General features: G+C 37.5%; 1 pseudogene; it reads right to left on the bottom strand.

The window, feature by feature from the left end:
• Positions 1-1095: 1095 nt before the first annotated feature.
• On the bottom strand, positions 1096-6905 carry LOC137709114 (7-deoxyloganetin glucosyltransferase-like; annotated as a pseudogene).
• Between the last annotated feature and the right edge of the window lie 253 nt (positions 6906-7158).

Raw genomic sequence — 7158 nt, 5'->3', positions numbered from 1 at the left:
GGGTTTGGGTACAATAGGGTTTAGGGTTTAAAGGGTATTGGGCTTGAAAGCCCAGTCCAACTAAAAGGTTTTTGGGTTTGAATAAAAAGGGATTTGGGTTGGGCTTCATGAGGCTTGGGCTTCATGAGGCTTGGGCCTCTAGACATTTGGGCTCTAGGTTTGGGTCAAAAGGTTCGGACTTGGGTTTGGGTTTTAGAATGCACGGGCCTAAGGCCCTAAAGGGAAATGGCCCAAAGGCCTTTAAATTAAAAAAACAAAATAAAAAGAAATAAAAGGGTTGAGTTGGGCTACCTAGGGTTTTGTGCTTGGCAGGAACGGCCCAAAAGGCCTATGTCTGATGGGTCGTCGGACCCAAGGAAGCAGAAGACCGGAATTCGGCCTGAAAGTTCCTTAACTTTAAACTTTCATAACTTTGTCAAAACTCAATGAAATCGAGTGATTCAAAATGGAAAGTTGTAGTACTTAGCGAGAGGAAGACATGGATACCTTGCACACCGGCCAACTCGCTGTGGTTTGGTCGGAAATTGCCTCGAAAATGGGCGGTGCTCGCAGGAAAACTAAGAAAGTATTCCCGAATTGGTTCTTCTTGGTTTTGACGTCCAAAGCAAGTACAAAGGGGTTAGTTTTCAACTAGTGACGAGGGAAAGACAGTCAAAAGGGCTTAGAAACTTACCCTCATGACTGGAATTCGAGAAAAGACTCCGAAGCTCATCCTCTATACCGAAGCTCGGTAACTCTTTCGCCTTCGTCAGGTTTCAATGATGCAGGAAGGGAGCTCAAGGATGGTGGTGTTGTTTGTTGGTGAGAAAAGCCCTCGAAGGGAGAGAGAGTTGTGAGAGGGAGATGTGAGGGAGAGTGATTGGGACCGGGAGACAAACCCAAAAGCAATGGGCCCCCTTGGCACACAAACTAAGATCCAAAAACAATTTTTAAAGGAAAGTACCCCAAACATAGTGAAAATACAAAAATACCCTTTTTGTTCCGTAAATCCCGGGACGAGTTGTTACAATTAATATGTTCAACCTGAAATTAGTATCAACATAAAATTGAAGATGTGGCAGGCTAAACATGTTTGCTAAATCATATGCAGAATACCTAGACTTTTCTTACAATTGAAATTGATTCACTAATTTTTTCAAAGTTTGTAGATGAAGAACCTTGTAGACCAGTGGCTTCCTCTGCCAATTTCTTCCACTCCATGGCCTCATTCTTCATTCTCTTACCCTTATCTCCTTGCATCAGCTCTCTAACGAGATTTTCCACTTGATCTCTCTTCACATTTTTATCAATCTCCATACCAGTGCCTTATTCTTTGCAAGTACAGTGACATTTTATTTGCTTGTTTGTTGATCAGCAAAGAATGGCCAACACAGCATCGCCACTCCTGCAGACACACTTTCCATTGTTGAATTCCAACCGCTGTGTGTCAAAAATCCCCCATCTTATGGGTGACCTGCTCTTGAGGGAACCAACTTGCTACTAGACTTCTTCCCTTAGTTTCATCCATAAGCTTACTTGGAAAAATTGCTGATTTACCAATTACCATGTCAGGCCTAATTACCCAAAAGAAAGTAAGCATGCTGTTTGCAAGTTATGAGCCAAACCTCACAAGTTTTTCCTGTGTCATGACCGTTATGCTACCGAAACTCACATAAACAATCGAGTTTGGCTCCTTATCCAGCCAGGGGAGACACTCAGCTTCTCTTCACCACATACCATATCCCTATTAGAATGCCACATCCGTGGGGTGAAGAAAAAGAAATAGGCTTAAATATGATTACCCCACTCTAACTAGTACTGAGGTTTTTTGTAGTAAAACCCCACACCTGACGGATTGGGCAGCTGGTAAAGTTGGGGACAATATCGGTGTCGTTAGAGTGGGACGGGCCGGTGATCTGAAAATCTAACAATCCCAAGTACTTCAAAGGATGTTGTGGCATCTGATTGGGAAGTAACGGAAGAGGGCCAATGGCATGAGCCAATTTCATATTGTATATGGTTTATTAATTAACACCTCACAAATTGTTGATTAAACCTCACACACTTAATACACCTCACATTTGCTTTTTCAATTAAAAATTATCTTAATACACCCCACATACTTCCCTATTCTTAATATACACCTTATATTTTCTACATACACCCCACATTTCTCAAATCTTATAACACTCATTTTTAATATTCAGGGACTGAATCTAAACATTTGAACGTTAAGCTTGCCAAATGATTTCAAATTGAATTATTTGAAAAATATTTAGATTCATTTGAACGTTTTTCAATAATAATAATAATAACGATTTCAAAGCTACCATGTTGTTTGCATTTTCTTGTGCATATTTTGGTCGAACCAAATACCTACAAGAAAGCATCTTTGTATAGTGCAAGAAGGCACCTTATGAATGCCATTGACTCACTCTTCAATTAGTTTAGAGGCCATGGCTTTTGAATTATGAGATCCATAGCTTTTGCCCTCACTTTGCAATCAGTTCATGATCTCCCAGAAGGACTTGGCCATATTGTAGTCACTGCAACCACTGCCTAGTTGAAAATCACCATTAAAAATGATTTAGGATGAGAGGGGTTTTGGTAGTTGAAGAAGATAAATAATACGTTAAAAGTGATTTGGGGTGTATTTAGAATTTATTTTTTAAACCTAATAAGGTCAAAATTGTCATTGCATGGTGGGGTAAATAAGTTATTTAATATTAAATTTTAATGTGGGGTGTATTCAACATTTAATGGGATGCTAATATAAAAATCCATTGTATATTTCACCCTATTCTTAGTATGTTTGGGTAATTATTTTGGTAGAATTTTGATACTTTACTTTATATTTTTACTATAGGACATTCAACTTCCTCTGGAGCAAAATATGATCAAACAGACGAATTTTGGAGTGATTCAAATTGGAGGACGTTCGTGTGTCTCTTGGTGTGTTCGTAAAATTTAAGAATTTTCTACCAAGCGGTTATTTTCTAGCGATGAAATAAATGAGCTGTGCGTGGTGTTGAAAAGTGACGTTTCTGGGCTTAAACTGCGTTTTTGGAGCCCAAGATAACCTATGATGGGTTTGTGGCCTTCTCGAAAAGTGTTCAGAATAATCCAACCTTTAAATTCAGCTATTTTAGGCCAGTTTTGGGGCTGATATGGGTAAAAAAACGTGGTTGTGCAGAATTTGGGCGAATTTACCAAGTCAATTTAAGATTATGTTTCCTAATTTATTTCAATTTATTTGGTTTCCTAGTCTTATTATAAAACCTTTGATTAGGAGGATTTAATTAGAGTAGTATAAATAAGCCTTTTGGCCAGCCCTAGATTTTTCTTTTCTTATGCGAGTTCTAGAGAGAAGGTTTTGGGCAAATCTTAGAGATTTCAAGACTTATACTTTCAAGGTGTTCTTATTCTTTTTCAATAAAGACTTTGTGATTTTTATTATGAATATGCGTAACTAATCTTATTTGCTAGGGTGAAGCCATGATCCTTAGTAAGAATAAACAGTCTCTTTTTTAATTTGCTTATGAATTTATGCATGCAAGTTTTGAAGTGTTAATGAATAGTTTAAACTATCTATTTGTCTCAGTGATTCGTGACCATTAGGATATTTAGAAAAGTAATTTGATGCAATTTTGGCAGAGGGCTGTCCCAAAAATTGACTAAGGTGTCTTGTGGTTAATATAAGTAACTTCTTAGAATGGACGACACGTTTTAATATATGGTTTTTCAAAAGGTTTTCACAAAACTTAATGAGTCTTGCATGTTCACATTTGATATGGACACCACGGACGGGTTGCATGTTAGATATACATTCTATGTTGGAGGTTCCATGTAGGATATACTTTAGGAAAACCTAACCTTCAAAATATGCATGTGTAATTCATAAGTAATTAGAAAAACTACATAGGATTGTTAGGGTGACGGCGGAACCCTAGTACTTTCTCACTTTGAATTCTAAAAGTTGTTTTTTTTTTCCTTCTTTAAAATTGCAGATTTTTGTTAACCTTTTTAATTAAATTTGTTTTTTTTCTTCTTAATTTAGGTCATTAAATCACATTGTCCAAAACTTTGTTCTAAGTAATTAGTTGAGAATCGATTTCGCATTAATCTATTTAAATTAATCCATGTGGAGAACGACCTTACTTGAGCTAACTATACTATGATAATCTTGTTTCTCTTACAAGTATTTTAGGTGTTTTTAACCCTTTTTGCGCTGGTGGTAAAAATCCTATCAGGATACATGCCTAAGAGGGCATCCAAAACATCTTGCTCCAGTGAATCAAAGGTATGTACAATAATTGTTGAAGCTTCATGCACTCTACTCGTTACTTCAAGGATGTTGTTAAAAATGAGTATTTATCAAATATAGCCAAAAATTAACCCTTAATTTCAAAAATGTCACACTTTTATAAAATCTTTCGAATATATCCAAAATTCCACCTAAATAGACACAAATACCCTCAAATTTAACAATCAAATAAATTAAAGGCTTTTTTTGGCCAAAATGATTTGTGACATTGGCATAACTCTTTAATCTGGTCCTTAACAATTAATGATAATCAATAGTAGTGTTCTTGAATTTATCTATTGTGAATCATTTTAGTCTTTTTTTGAATTTGTCCATCATGATCATTTTAGTTTTTTCGTTAAAAAATTGTCAATTGCTCTGTTAGTGTGATGATATGGTGTCATGTGGGTCTCACAAATACAATCATATAACGACATGTGGTTTAACTTTAAAAACTATTTTTATATTTAAAACTGACAAAGATATTAGCAAGAAAAAATGCGTTGAAGGCATGATTGAAATTATGCTGCTGCCAATTGCAGTAACCGCAGCGGCACTCAATGTCAGTGATGAGGGGGTTGAAGGGGATAGGGTTGTGTCTATTTAAGTGAAATTTTGGATATATTTGAAAGTTTTTATAAAAAATGACATTTATGAAATTAAAGGTTAATTTTCGGCTATATTTATCATTGGGAATTGTTGTCACAAAGTCGTTGGCGAGATCCCTCAAACGGATATGTTTTATTCCTGGAACCAAATCTATCATCTGGTCTAAAAAGCCATTCATGAAACTGCTCTCATCTACAATCACCCAAGCAATACTTAATTAATAAAATTAAAAATAAAATCATTGGCATGTTTACGAAATTAAAGAGTAACAATTGAGAATTTTTTTTATTTACCAATGCCACAACTATCGTCCATGAACTTTGAATCAGTTGGTCACTGGCAGTAGTCTATTGTTGATTAAAAAACAAAAAAATCAAATAATAACGAAATTATACAATGTTAATTTTTTACCTTTGAGTGGTGCAAGTCCTCTTTCCACCAAACCAGGATATTTCATATAACCCATAAAGCTGCTTACTGGAAAAGTAAAAAAGTGTAATGGGAATGCCAAGTTGTTGAGCTGCAGTTGATTGTGAAGAAGCTCGCAATCTATCTAGATTCATAGTTGAATCATCAATCAAGCCTTTAAAGAGTACACGGCGAAACATCCAGGATAATACAACACCTAAAAAAGGTCTGGAAGCAGCTCGCAGTGCTTCCAACTCACACCCTTACGTGGGTTTCACAATTCAAAGTCTCAAACAGATCGCTGAACAAGACCTCACAGGCTGAGGATTATTTTAGTTGTCCAATAGTCCAACTTTCCTCAGCTGCACTCACAACGACGACTTCCATGCTCTCCAGTGCAAGAGGGTAGACTAATTCCCCGACACCTATCTGGGTAAGCTCTCCAGTGCGAGAAGGTAAACTGATTTCCCAACACCTATCTGGGTAAACTCCAGTGCGAGACGATAAACAAATTCACAAACACCCACCTGGGTAAGCTATCCAGTGCGGATGGGTAAACCAATTCCCTGACACCCATTTGGGTAAGCTCTTCAGTGTGAGATGATAAACTAATTTCCCAACACCCATTTAGGTAAGCTCTCTAGTGCAAGAGGGTAAACTAATTCTCTGACACCCATATGGGTCTACTATTCAACGGAAAGGGGTAAACTACCCATGAATTTCCACACAACTACTCATCTTGATGTGATTAGTTACTGATTTTCATATCTCACAGATCTTTATCATATTGTGATATAGGTCAAGCAGCTCAAAAGATTGAATATTCAACAACCAGCTAAGCATCAAATGGTCAGGGGGTAGCAGTTCACGACGAACTCAACAACTAGATGCCCCAAGAAGCCAAAACTCACGGCAATAGTGACTTCATGGGAGCGTCTGCTTTTTTTGAAGCAGCTTGCCCAATCAACGGTTATATGGCTTTTGTAAAACGCTTCAAGCAAGCAAAGTTCCAAGAAAAAATGAAGATGGAGTAAATTGAATAAAGCAGTTCATTAAATATCTAGCAAATTGATAACTTGTATGTAGGTCGCTAAAATCCGACACAAGCTAAACAAATTAGACTACTTATTTAGCACCTTGGATGACCTTAGGCTCTTTAGCAACCATCCTGCATTCAACAGCCACTTTGCACTCAACAGTTTACTTATTCGACACACATTTTTAGTAGCTCTAATCTTGGCAGTTCCATCCTTAACTGTTCCATCTATGGCAAGCTAAGAAATCAAACTCAAGCAGTTCCCTCATTTTTGGCAAGCAACACTGACGTAGTAGCAACATAAAGAGTAGGCTTTCTTCCCCTACTTTTCGTAGTGGTAAGCCTTTCAGAAGCCGATACAGACTTAGCCACGGTTGGATACTTCACTCTATCTCTAGACTCAAACACTGGAAATAGCTCAATATCAAGCTTTCCAGAGATAAACGAAAGACTTCTTCCCAACTGAATGTCCAGTAAGCAAGCCAACATACTAGCACGACCCTGTGCCATCCTCATCAGTCTAAACCAAGCTAGTTCCTGGCTCCAGCTAGGTGCACCGCGCCAACCCATAATAGCTCCCCTGAGTTGCCCTACCTGAATTGCAACCCCGTGGTTCCTCGACCCTTGCCGAGCTATTCTATCAGGCCCCGATGCTCTAGAAAAATAAAAAAGAAAGAAAATTAATTTTTTTTCTTACCTTGGTGCGGCTCGGAGAAGGAAAAGAACGACGAAGAAAAACTCTTTGCAAGGGCAAGAAAAGAAGAAATATATGGAAGGGGTTTATAATATCCTCTTGCTTTTTATTTCTTACTTGTAGGGATAA

This window comes from Pyrus communis, chromosome 11, assembly GCF_963583255.1.
Source record: "Pyrus communis chromosome 11, drPyrComm1.1, whole genome shotgun sequence".
Taxonomy (NCBI): domain Eukaryota; kingdom Viridiplantae; phylum Streptophyta; class Magnoliopsida; order Rosales; family Rosaceae; genus Pyrus; species Pyrus communis.
The sequence above is the reverse complement of the archived record's forward strand: the minus strand, read 5'-3'. Positions and strand labels throughout refer to the sequence as shown.